Source organism: Bombina bombina, chromosome 10 (assembly GCF_027579735.1).
Source record: "Bombina bombina isolate aBomBom1 chromosome 10, aBomBom1.pri, whole genome shotgun sequence".
Classification (NCBI taxonomy): Eukaryota; Metazoa; Chordata; class Amphibia; order Anura; family Bombinatoridae; genus Bombina; species Bombina bombina.
The window spans coordinates 73,757,377-73,770,577 of record NC_069508.1 but is presented as its reverse complement, the minus strand read 5'-3'; the positions used below and the strand labels follow the sequence as shown (position 1 = coordinate 73,770,577).

The 13,201-nt window shown below is 38.1% G+C and overlaps 1 pseudogene; it reads right to left on the bottom strand.

Annotated features, from left to right (window-relative positions):
- Window positions 1–656: 656 nt before the first annotated feature.
- On the bottom strand, window positions 657–11,281 carry LOC128640720 (heparanase-like; annotated as a pseudogene).
- Window positions 11,282–13,201: the final 1,920 nt, after the last annotated feature.

Here is a 13,201-nt window from a genome sequence, read left to right as displayed (position 1 = left end):
ATTGTATGCAAATTAAAGGGACAGTCTAGGCCAAAATAAACTTTCATGATTCAGATAGAGCATGTAATTTTAAACAATTTTCCAATTTACTTTTATCACTAATTTTGCTTTGTTCTCTTGGAATTCTTAGTTGAAAGCTTAACCTAGGAGGTTCATATGCTAATTTCTTAGACCTTGAAGGCCACCTCTTTTCAGAATGCATTTTAACAGTTTTTCACCACTAGAGGGTGTTAGTTCACGTATTTCATATAGATAACATTGTGCTTGTGCACGTAAAGTTATCTGGGAGCAGGCACTGATTGGCTAAACTGCAAGTCTGTCGAAAGAACTGAAATAAAGGGGCAGTTTGCAGAGGCTTAGATACAAGATAATCACAGAGGTTAAAAGTATATTATTATAATTGTGTTGGTTATGCAAAACTGGGGAATGGGTAATAAAGGGATTATCTATCTTTTAAAACAATAAAAATTCTGGTGTAGACTGTCCCTTTAAATTTTGATTGCATTGTGATAAATTACTTTCAAGATACTTCTGTCAATAAAAGAAACAAAGCTGTATTTTGTCAATTTGATGAAACAACATTTTTCCACATGATAGCTGATGTCAGAATTGAGAATATAAGGAAAGTGCATTTAAAGCAATATATGTATATATTCTTATAGGCAACCAGGAGCTTTTGCATTTCTTATAACAAAAAAGCCAAAACTGAAAGCAGAAAGCACATGAGAAGATCCGGTTTCCAACTGATTTCCATGTAATGTTGGCAGTGTCTTGTCATCCACCATTTTTAACAGTTGGCTATTCAGAAGGACAGATCTAGATAGGAGGTCATCCCCAAAGGGTTCAAGTAGATATTCATCTACATACTTTCCAGATAAAGTGCTTGGCAGCTGCATCTCCTGAATTACATTGTGCACATTAAGCGCATAGAGTGTAACATCCCCTGCTTTGTAGTTTGAATTGTTAATGTTGGTACAATGACTGTAAACCCGAAGTTTCTTTTCATCAATATATTTGGCAGCATTAAAATGAACATTCAAGACAATTGACCCAACCAGCTGCTTATAAAGTAGAGACAGCCAATAATCAGGTAAGGGTTCAAAGTCAGAGTCCACAAGATTATATGATCCAGATCCAAAAAGTGCTTGTCTCATGACAACATTAATTCACAATTTAGCAGACACTCCCAATTTGTCTAGCAACATGAAACCATCAATAAAGGTATTGGACAATCCAGATGAGCCCCCTCCATATGCTGAGCTAGTTTCTCCCAGCCATACTAACTTCCCAGGCACTGTGTTATCAATTATCTGGAACACAGTTTGTACTTCTGGTATTAGAGTGTCCAAAATATCTGCGCTGAGAAAATCCTCCTTGCTGGCAGTCTGACCATTAACATAATAGTGATGCCAAGTCACTGAATTGATGAATTTACCTCCAGTTTTTAAACAACTTTGTAACATCTTTTGAGACTGTTTTTTAGGCTGCCCAATATCAGGACCAAAAAGCCCTGAGTTTCTGTAGCAACTGTAATAGCTGAGAAGTTCATGTAACATTAAAAAATCTTTGCCAAGCTGGTAGCCATCAACATAAATTTTAGACTTTTTCCTGAAGCTGTTGGGTTCATTACCTAGTTCCCAAGAAAGGTTATACTTGCTTGAGGTGCAATAATCAATGAGTAACTTTGCATTTGAGCTGTCCCATGTTCCCTGTGCAGCAAAGAATTTAAACCAAAAATCAGATGTAAATCTGAGCAATTGGCAAATCTGTACAGCAGATCTATGGTACTCTTTGTTAAAGTTATATTTTTAAATTTGTTATGGAAAGATTCCTTCAGTATCAACTGCTCTTTTGCAGGCCACTAAGAGGGCAGCATATCTTCCAGAAAAGGAGGGAGGTTTCTTTCATCACATAGTTTTGACTCTTGGTTTATTGGTTGGTCCCAGTAAAGCTTTTCCTCCAGTGATGCATTTTTCTGGGGGTCAAATAAAAGAAAGTCTGATTTTGTTCTTACAAATCTCAAGTAGGCAGGTGACAACCCCATTGTTAAAGTGATTAGCTTCTGAGATCCAAGGGAAGCAATGTATTTTGGCTCTGAAGCAAGACTTGCATCAATGGTGACAGAGCGGAATCTTGGGTTCAGTTTGGTTCTCCCACTAGACTGGTGATAAAGTTTGAGCTCTACAGCTTTATTCAAATAGCTTTTGTAGGGTCTCACCAAAATACCAGCTAGCAGCACCCACAATCAGATCGGTAGGTACCTAGCTGTCAGCTCGATAAGGATTCTATCTACTAAAGCAGAACTGTTCTAAAGCTATATAGAAAGTAATATGCACTTCCCGTGCATAATAAATAATGTAGATGTTTTGCAACTCAGCCTCTCACAGTCACAAATACAGAATCTTAAACTAAACAAAAAATAAAAATGAAAGAGGTTCAAGGAAATATGTGTAGGCAACATGTATGTGTAATTCATGGTTGCTAGAAGTCATGTGATCTATTGCAGGTAAGAATCTGCACTGTTTTCATCAAACTACTTTAATGTTTACCTAATTTTTACTTCGTGTTTGTATGACTTATTATAATCCAATGCAAGTAACAATAAAGTTCTAATAGTGTTGCTGTCACGGTCAGACATCTTTTCGCCTTTTGTTTGAGGGCATCCAGAGTTGATCTTGAAACCTCCTGGCCATTTGTCTGTCTTCTTGAGCCACTGGAGAATTCTGGATCTGTGTATAGATGGCCGAAACCTACTGTCTGCCCTGGCTGGCTCTCTAGCTCCATCTGCCTGCAGGCAGTTACCTAATTAGCAGCCTTTTTAAGCAGCTTCCTGCTTTATGGCTATAGCTGTGTATTGGATTCTTACTTGGTGTGATTACTTCTACTGAGAATTCCTTCTGTGTACCAACTTCTTGCCTGGGCTTCTACTTCTCTTCTGGATTGTGATTTGGACTTCTGTTTTGATTCCTTGACCCTTGGCTTTTTGTGACTATTCTCCTGTCTTGTGATTTTGGCTGTTTATCATCCATCTGGTTTTTGATCCTACTGCCTGAACTGACCATTCCTTTTGGACTGTGATTTGGTACTTTCTCTGTCAGCTTGTTGCTGACTCTGTCTGAATGACTTTGCTTGGCCTATTTATATTGGTCACGTTCTGGGTTAAACCCTTTGTGCTGGGATGCTGTTTATACTTAAGACAGTTTAGTGCAGGCTCTGGGATCCGCTACACTAAGGGCAAGATTACAAGTGAGGCGCAACAGACTTTGCACTAGAGCAACAGCGATTTTGCGATCCATTTTTCTTCAGCTGATATTATAAGTCAGGAGAAATCGCCATTGTGCTAGCGCAATAGTCTTTTCTGTTTCAATCCATACCTCCATCTAACAGCTCTGGTAAAGTGTATTCCGTTATAAAAAAGTTGCACAAAACACAACAAAAATACATTACAAAGTACACTTACACCCATATACTACACTATTTACCCCTAAACCGCCATCCCCACATAGCAAACACTAAATAAAACTATTAAACCCTAAACTGCCACCCCCCCCCCCACAATGCAAATGATCTAAATAAATTATTAACACCTAAACCGCCATCCCCCCACAGTGCAAATTATATAAACTATTAAAGGGACAGTCTACACCAGAATTTTTATTGTTTTAAAAGATAGATAATCCCTTTATTACCAATTCCCCAGTTTTGCATAATCAACACAGTTATATTAATATACTTTTAACCTCTGTGATTATCTTGTATCTAAGCCTCTGCAAACTGCCCTTTTATTTCAGTACTTTTGACAGACTTGCAGTCTAGCCAATCAGTGCCTGCTCCCAGATAACTTCACGTGCACGAGCACAGTGTTATCTATATGAAATATGTGAACTAACACCCTCTAGTCGTGAAATACTGTTAAAATGCATTCTGAAAAGAGGTGGCCTTCAAGGTCTAAGAAATTAGCATATGAACCTCCTAGGTTAAGCTTTCAACTAAGAACACCAAAAGAACAAAGCAAAATTGGTGATAAAAGTAAATTGGAAAATTGTTTAAAATTACATGCTCTATCTGAATCATGAAAGTTTATTTTGGCCTAGATTGTCCCTTTAACCCCTATACCGCCATCCCCCCACAACGCAAATTAAAAAACTAAACCCCCTAACCTAACACCCCCTAATTTAACCCCAATTAAAATACACATAAATTAAATAAAAATTATACTTACTATCTTAAAACAAATAAAAACTTACCTTTAAAATTAAATTAAAACCTAAACTTACACTAAAAAAAAAACTAACATTACTTAAAAAAAAAAACCTTACATTACCAAAAATAAAAAAACCTAACATTTACATAAACAAACCTACCATTACAAAAAATAACTAACAGAATTACAAAAAAATAAAAAAATATTTCTATTCTAACACCCCTAAAAAATGTATTTCTACAAATAAACTACCAATAGCCCTTAAAAGGGCCTTTTATAGGCCATTGCCCTAAAGCAAACAGCTTTTGCATAAAAAAATACACCCTAACATACCCACCCCCAAAATAATAAAAAAAAACATAAAAAATAAAACAAAAAACAAAACTGGTACTCACCAATTATCCATCTTCATCCCGGCGGTACTCCATCTTCATCCATCATGGGTCCATCTTCTTCTTGGCCGCGGTCCATCTTCTATCTTCATCCCGTGGCAGCAGTGATGTCGGCGGTCCTCTTCGGCCAATCGACACGGAGCTCCCTCTTCATGTGGTCTCCAGCCTTTTATATAGGGGTACCCTTGCATTCCTGATTCTCCAAATTCAAATCAGCCAATAGGATGAAAGCTATATATATTTTTTTAAATAATAGGATTTTTTTTATTTTTTATGGGCAGAAAAAGAGCTGAAGGGCAAAGCCCATCCAAATGAGTTTTCTGGGCAATGGGTAGGGATGGGCGAATGTTTCTAAAAATTCAAAATTTAAAACAAATTTTTATACATTCGTTCTTTCAAATCGAATTTCAAATGTTTATATAACATTCTAACATTCTATTTTTTAATTTTCGTTTTCGAATTTTTCAATAAAATTTGAAAATATTTGTTCGAATAATAGAATGTTTAGCTATGTATTCATTCAATTTCAAAATGTAATATTCGAATTCAAATGTGATGTTCGAATTCGAATGTGGCATTCAAATTTGAAATAGTATTTCTAGTCTAATACTGTGTTTTATAAATGTAATATTCGAATTCGAATGTGACATTCGATTCGAATGTGACATTCGATTCGAATGTGACATTCGATTCGAATGTGATATTCGATTCGAATGTGATATTCGATTTGAATGTGACATTCGAAATAGTGTTTCTAGTCTACAATTGTGTTTTATAAATGTAATATTTGAATGTGATATTCGAATGTAACATTCAAATTCAAATGTGACATTCGAATTTAACATTCGAATTCGAATGTAACATTCGAATTCGAATGTAACATTCGAATTCGAATGTGACATTCAAATTCGAATGTGACATTCAAAAACTGTAAATAACATTCAAAAATCTAAATTTTAAGAATATTCGTTCTTATCAACATTCTAATATGTAAATCGAATTTCTACAATAACATTCGTTCTAACATCCGAATTGGGATATAAACACGTTCGCCAATCCCTAGCAAAGGATAGTTTTTTTTTTAGCTAGTTTTTTTATTTTTGGGAGTGGGGGTTGTAAATGTTAAGGGGTAATTCTTTTATTTTATGCAAAAGAGCTGTTCGCTTTAGGGCAATGCCCTACAAAAGGCCCTTTAAGGGCTATTGGTAGTTTATTTGTAGAATAAGTGGGCTGTTTTGCCTAGTATAGTGAACAGTCCTTTAGTCGTGGAAGAAGAGCATACTATGGTGGGCAGTCCTTCAGACATGGTAGCGGGGCATACTATAGTTAACAGTCCTTCAGTCATGGAAGAGGGGCATACAAGTCAAGGCCTGAGGAAGAAATTGGTGGTAGGAAAATCTATTATTAGGAAGGTTGATAGGGTAGTTTGTCATCCAGACCCTTTAAAAAGAACAGTCTGCTGTCTTTCAGTGTTAGGCATATTGTGGAGCGTATTGATAGAGTTTTAGAGGGATGTGGGTCTGATCCTGCAGTCACGGTACATATTTCTGCTAATAAAGGAATTAGTGGGACATGGAGAGTCCTAAAAAATTACTTCAGAGAGTTAGGTAGCAAGCTTAAAGCAAGGACCTCCACAGTAATATTTAAGGAGATATTACCAGTACCGTGTGCTAACTCAGTAAGGCAGAAGGAGCTAAGGTCTGTTAATTCATGGTTAAAAACATGCTGAAAAAAATGAGGGGTTTGACTTTTTAGAGCACTGGGCTGACTTTTTACTTGGGTGCAATTTGTACAGTAAGGATGGATTGCACCTGAATGACATGGGTGCTGGTGTGTTGGGGGAAAGGATGGTAGCACGTTTAGATCATTTATTTTTAAACTAGAGAGAGAAAAAAGATATGCTAAAACAAACATACAATAGGGTGCGCAAAAATAATATTGGGTGCACAAAAGATGGGGGAGGGGGGGGTTTATTCACTCTGTGTGGTGATTGTGAGTGCTGGAATAAATGGGTGTTCAAATAGTGTTCATGGTATGATATGAGTGTTGTATAAAGAGAAAGGTAGGTGTTAGATAGAAGTCATATCCTTAGTTTAAAAAGTGTTTTTAGTGTCGTGACACAATGTGAACACAAAAAGTGATATTTTCATACACCACTTGGAAAGTACAAATCTATATTCGTGTTGTTATTAGTATCAAGCTATACAAAAAAGTCCAGACAAAACAAATAAATGAATGAACGTTGAGTAGAGTCGCTGTTACATTCAGCAAATGTGGCAGGCAGCTTCACTCCAAGCCGGTGGTAAGTCGGATAATCTGTAATATTAGAAGTGAAAGAGAGAGCGCCTAATGGTGTGATATCGTTTGAGATCAAATAGATATGATTACTATACACTTCCGCCAAATGGATACTAAGGATATGACTTCTATCTAACACCTACCTTTCTCTTTATACAACACTCATACCATACCATGAACACTATTTGGACTGAAAATTGTTCCATATACACTCTGAGCCACCACACAGCTTCAGGTGTATTCTTTGGAGTTCTTCCATTATTCTCCTAGGATCATTGGTTAACACAGAACCACTGTGCCATAGACGTTTATCGTGCAGAAAATCTGGGTGACAAAGACAAGCAAGATCTACAAATATCTGCAAACTATCATACTACTGGCCAGAGGGATACAAATCCTAGTAGTACAGCGTACTGACTGCTGTTTAAAGGTCAGCCTGCTCAAATGCACTACTTGTTAGTGCCAACTTTTTTGTGAGTATCCACCTGATTGCCCCCCTTGTTTTCTGTGTGTCTTTTTTGGTACAGACGATATTGCACTATTAGGCGCTCTCTCCCTCTTTTATTACAACAGATCTACAACACTAATCTGACAGATTCAGCGTACTGACTGCTGTACAAAGGTCAGCCTGCCTGTATGCACTACTTGTGAGTGCTGACTCTTTTGTGAGTATCCATTTGGCGGAAGTGTATAGTAATCATATCTATTTGATCTCAAACGATATCACACCATTAGGCGCTCTCTCTTTCACTTCTAATTTTTAAACTAGGCAAAGGGGGGAGGGTCAGTTAGAACACAATAGAACAGAGAGATCATTATGTGGATATGTCACTCCTATAATATCTAATGAAAGGGATGACTTAAGAAATGTCACATTAGAAAGTATTGATTAAAGCACACCAAGTAGCAGCAGAAAGCACATGAAAATTAAATGTATGACAACAAATGCAAGAAGCATGACATGTAAAATGGGGGAGCTGACGCTCTTAGTTGCAGAAGAGGAATACGACGTTATCAGTATAACTGAAACTTGGTGGGAGGAGTCACATGACTGGGCAGTTAACTTAGAGGGTTATATTTTATTTAGGAGGGACATGAATAATAAAAGGGGTAGAGGAATCTGCATGTATATTAAACCTAACCTTATATTTATGATGATACAGGGGACAATGTAGAGACCCTGTGGGTTGAAATAAAGATTGGGGGGAAAAAAATCCTAAACAAATATTACTTGGAACATGCTACAAGCCCCTCGACATTAGTGACATGGAGGAAACTCAACTACTAATGCAAATAGGTAAGGCTGCTAATAACAGTGCTGTAATTATGGGAGATTTTAAAGGGATAGTAAACCCCAATATTTTCTTTTATGATTAAGATAGAACATACAGTTTTAAACAACTTTCCAATTTAATTCTATTATCAAATTTTCTTCATTCTCTTGTTATCCATTGCTGAAGGGACAGCATTGCACTACTGACAGGAAGCTGAAAATATATATTTAGCCAATAACAAGAGACAAATGTGTGCAGGAACCAATTAGCAGCAGCTCCCACTAGTGTATGATATGTGCATATTAATTTTTTAACAAGGGATACTAAGAGAACGAAGCACATTTGAAAAAAGAAGTGGATGTAAAAGTGTCTTAAAATGACATGTTCTATCTGAATCATGCAAGTTTCATTTTGACTTTCCTATTCCTTTAACTACCCTGATATAAACTGGGCCAATAAAACTAGTAATTCAGCTAAGAAAAATAGATTTTTAAATGTTCTCAGGGATAACTTCTTGTCACAATTAATAGAGGAGCCAACTAGGAGTAAAGCTATATTGGATTTAGTGCTATCAAACAATACAGATATAATATCAAACATAGAAGTCAAAGAACATTTGGGTAACAGTGATCATAACATGGTCACATTTGAAATCTCTTTTTTTTTTTTTGTTTAATAGTTTTTATTGAGGTAACAATGAAATACATATAACATCATACGATATCACGGCAACATGCCTAAATACATACATCAAATCTTGTGTTTCACATGCATGTCATAGAACTGTAAGCGATATGAGATCCTGCACAACAGGAAATACAGTAGGCCGTATGCAGTACCTCTTTTTCTATATAAACATGGAAACATGGACAAAAAAAGTAACATGACAAGTGATCATCATTCAACCTAGATTTCGTAACAGAGCTCTCTAAGGAAAGAATTAGGTCTTATATGTCCATACCATAAATGCAACTGTATATACCCATGGAGATTAAATTGTGCCCATTAACATCTGAGGTTACAGCTATAACCCTCCTATCAAGATATGAATTAAATGGCTTAACACGGAAATTGGTAGACTTTGTGAGACCTTGATACTCCACTCCAAAGCCACGTACCTAAGTCTGTAGATACATTACTATACAGTTATGTGAGGGTATCAAACCATTAACCTCTTAGTAGCAGCAAGTAACCTAACACAACAGTTAGTAGACTCTACACATGGGCAATAATAGTAAGCATCTCATTTTTTACCATGAGGTAGACATTAGGAAATGTGTCCATACCTTTACATCAGAACATAAACCATTCAAACACAAGAAATTAATAGCATATTTTATATATATTTTGACACCAAACCCCCTGAAAATATGTGAAAACTTGATAATGGTAAACCTCCATTAAAAGTGAGCGGCCACTCCTGGCCCACAGGTGAGAAAGAAAAATGTGAGGTAAATGTAGGGGTTAAAGTTGCGAGCCCCTCTAAGACCCAACGTATTAGTGAAGCTCCAGTTAGATGTATAGGTCCCATCAAGGCCGCAGAGATAAGCTAGAATTATTGTACCTAGTGTTGTAAGGGTTGGCACTAATATGGACTTCTAAAACCTTGTATGAAACTACAAGGATAATAATAGGTTTAGTAGTTATAGCAGCGCAAGCAGAGGGCCAAAAGTGCCCTAAAATTCAAAACTGTTATTGGGCAGAGGGGCATATCTGTACTAAAAAACTTAACCACAAACCTGGCTCTTTACGCAAATATGTAAGCAAACCTAACTAGCCGGTACTAGACCCAGGAATGTGTGTGTTTAGTGGGTAGCATGGGTTCATAAGATCTGAGACTCCACCCCTGCAACCCTGGCATATTTAAGACGTTATATAGTAGTATCCAGTGTGCCAAGAATATACATAAGGGGAGGAAACCTATATAGTTGGTGTGGATTACCCTTCATAGATATGCCAAACCCATTACACCTGACCAGCATAAAGTAAAACATTTTTGTCCCCTGAATAACACTCTAATGAAGGTTATTGCTGCCCTAAACACTCAATCATTAGAGCCTGTAGATAAATATGTACATTATTAAGGTATATGCATAACAGAGATCATGTAACATTTTCGGAGTTATAACACCCATCTGATCTATTAACTGAGTCCCTATCTAAATACATAGCACCAAACTAAATTAATAACTGCGACAAAGTCTAGTCCTTATCCCAGGTTGGGGCATATCTTGTAGTTTGAACATGTTTTAGGGGCATACGCAGAGGAACAAGGCTTAGCTGCAAAAAGAAAAACAAACACAAAAACAAAATGTTAAGGCATAAGTGCCAATACAAACAAATAAGCCCTCATGGAGGAAAAACAAGCCGACCCCTGGTCTGAGGATGAGTGCTTAATTACTATTAGCAGTATGCTTAGATGCGTATCCATCACTCAGCCCAACACCTAAAATGGCGAGCCTCCTCCGCTAACCAACACCGTCCCTGACGGATCTGCAGAGACCCAGTCCCTTCAGGAGGATACTTTCAGCCAAGCGAGCATTTTCTTCACAAACTCTGCACTGTATTTGCCCCAGATGAGTTGGCCCGATGAAGAGTTTGAGCTGCACAATAGCCTGTAAGCCACAAGTAGCCCGGCGCTCCCCAAATCCATGACACCGCTGCGAGGATCTATTTCTAGCGAAGTATACTCCGCTTGCCTTTATCAGGCCCAACAAATATGGCGAGGGTGCGGGGGACACCAAGTAGCTTGCTATCCCTTTTATAGGGGCAGAGGACCATCCGGCCTTATCGCCTAACTCATGTGCTCCACTCTCCCTGCTATTCCCAAGAGGGCCGGCCGCTCCCTCCCGGGGCACAGCAGAGGGCAAAGATTTCTTACATTTGCTTGATTGTGTGCCGTCCTGGTCTCCTCTCTCACGCGGTTCAGACATACTCCGTTGTGTGTCCATACCCGCATCATCCGGCCCTGCAATAGATCCTTCTTCCTGAAAGGGTGCCATTTCCCTGAGGTGGGCGGACTCCATGCGGGCCTGAAGCCTGTCAAATCTGTCGCACATTGTGCTTTCAAAGGAGATCATCAGCTTTTGTAGGGAGACATAGAAATCCCCCATGTTCAATATTAAGGTTGGAAAGAGAATGTCTATATTCTCTGTTAACCCGGTTTCCCGGGGGGGTGCTGAGCTCTCTCTCCGTAGAGGCCACCAGTGAGTCTCAGCTGTCCAGTTTAGGAAGTCCTCTTGCTTTGCAAACAACAATTTTTTTCTATTTTTTTTTTTTATAGCGTTCCAGTCAGCAAAGTGTCCCCTATGTTTTAGGATATAAATTCCTGCTGGATGGCTTTTTGAAGTCCAAATTGCAGGTGGATTGCAGTATTGGATTAGAGAGCTCCTAATTTAGCGGCCATCTTGGACCATAGCCCGGACACGCCCCCGAAATCTCTTTTAATAAGCAGTGTCTTAAAGGTTTAACTAAGAATTTTACTTTAAAGAAAGCAAAATTCAATGATTTAAGGAAATCATTAAATAACATAAATTGGGGCAAAGTATTCTCTAATAAAAATACAGAGGATAAATGGATACCATGTAAAACTTTGTTAAATAAATATACATATCAACAAATACCATATGATTATAAAAATAAAAATCCAAGCCAATGTGGCAAAATAAAAATGTATTAAGAGAAATTCGGAAAAAAACGTAGGGCATTTAATTTATTCAATGAAAATAGTACAGACTCAACATACCATATTTATAAGGAATGTAACAAAGCAGGCAAAAAAAGCAATAAAATTAGCCAAAATTTAAAATGAAAGATTAATTGCAAAGGATTCTAAGTCTAACCCTAAAAGGTTATTTAAGTACATAAATAGCAAAAACAATATAGGTACAATTAAAATGCATGGAGGGTAGCATGATTAACAGTGACAGGGAAAAGGTTGAGGTACTAAACCAGTTCTTTTGTTCAGTATACACAAGAGAGGAACCAATGGAGGATACTTTGGAACAAACTACAACATGCCAGCCCATACCATTAACTGGGTTATGTCTAGAGGATATCATAAAAAAAATTGATAATATTAAGGTAAATAAAACTCCAGGCCCAGGTGGAATACACCCAAGGGTGTTACAGGAACTTAGCACTGTTATAGACAAACCTCTACTCTTAATTTTTCAAGACTCATTATCCTCAGGCATAGTACCCCAGGATTGGCATAAAGCTGATGTGTTGCCACTCATCAAAATGGGAAGCAGGGATGATCCAGGAAGCTATAGACCAGTTAGTCTGACATCAATAATGGGGAAGATATTTGAAGGGATTAAAAGGGGATATATTGATGAGCATATTTGTGTAAACAAGATTATGGGGGGTATTTATCAACGTGTCTACTTTACCTGCCTTCGCCGGCTCAATACGCCCGCCTAAGCTCGCCTCACATCGCCGCCGCGGACCTGCAAAAATTCGCCTAAGTTATCAAAAAAGCTGTCAAAAAGCCGCGCACCAAGTACGGGGCGATGAGCAGCGGACTGTGAGAGTTATCACTCATCCGATCTCGCTGCTCTTCGGCTTTTTACAGCTTTATTGCTAGCCTGTCACTAAGCACCCACACTAACTACACTGTTCTACCCCCTATACCGGCACCCCCGGAGCCTCCCGCAACTAAATAAAGTTACTAACCCCTAAACTGCCACTCCTAGACCCTGCCGCAACTCTTATAAATGTATTAACGCCTAAACCGCCACTCCTAGACCCCGCCGCAACTCTTATAAATGTATTAACCCCTAAACCGGCACTCCCGGACACCGCCGCCACCTACATTATACCTAGTAACCCCTATCCTGCCCCCCCTATACCGCCGCCCTCTATAATAAAGTTATTAACACCTATCCTGCTGATCCCGCACCTCGCCGCAACTAAATAAATAGTTTAACCCCTAAACCGCCGCTCCCTGACCCCGCCGCAACCTATGTTAAATTTATTAACCCCTATCCTGCCCCCCTACACCGTCTCCACCTATAATAAATTTATTAACA